Raw genomic sequence first — 919 nt, 5'->3', positions numbered from 1 at the left:
TAACCATTTACCCACATGTACTTAGCCCCTGAAAATGATGGGCTGTTCTGCACCTATCTGCACCCTGATTAGCGGGCGGGCGGCTCTAATTGCCGGCCGGCTGCTCTGCCTGCTGACTGGTTAACCATTTACCCACATGTCCTTAGCCCCTGGAAGCTGATGGGCTGTTCTGCACCTAACTGCACCCTGATTAGCGGGCGGGCGGCTGTAATTGCCGGCCGGCTGCATTGCCTGCTAACTGGTTAACCATTGACCCACATGTACTTAGCCCCTGGAAACAGAGGGGCTGTTCTGCACCTAACTGCACCCTTATTAGCGGGCGGACAGGCGGACGGCTCTAATTACCGGCCGGCCGGCTGCCCTGCCTGCTAACTGGTTAACCATTTACCCACATGTACTTAGCCCCTTGAAACTGATGGGCTGTTCTGCACCATACTGCACCCTTATTAGCGGGCGGACAGGCGGCCGGCTCTAATTACCGGCCGGCCGGCTGCCCTGCCTGCTAACTGGTTCACCATTTACCCACATGTCCTTAGCCCCTGGAAGCTGATGGGCTGTTCTGCACCAAACTGCACCCTTATTAGCGGGCGGGCGGGCGGCTCTAATTACCGGCCGGCTGCTCTGCCTGCTAACTGGTTAACCATTGACCCACATGTACTTAGCCCCTGGAGCTGATGGGCTGTTCTGCACCTAACTGCACCTTGATTAGCGGGCGGGCGGCTCTAATTGCCGGCCGGCTGCTCTGCCTGCTAACTGGTTCACCATTTACCCACATGTACTTAGCCCCTGGAAACTGATGGGCTGTTCTGCACCTAACTGCACCTTGATTAGCGGGCGGCGGCTCTAATTGCCGGCCGGCTGCTCTGCCTGCTAACTGGTTCACCATTTACCCACATGTACTTAGCCCCTGGAAACTGAT

This window comes from Cetorhinus maximus, unplaced genomic scaffold (genome assembly GCF_964194155.1).
Source record: "Cetorhinus maximus unplaced genomic scaffold, sCetMax3.hap1.1 HAP1_SCAFFOLD_3505, whole genome shotgun sequence".
Taxonomy (NCBI): domain Eukaryota; kingdom Metazoa; phylum Chordata; class Chondrichthyes; order Lamniformes; family Cetorhinidae; genus Cetorhinus; species Cetorhinus maximus.
Note: the sequence above shows the minus strand (reverse complement) of the source record.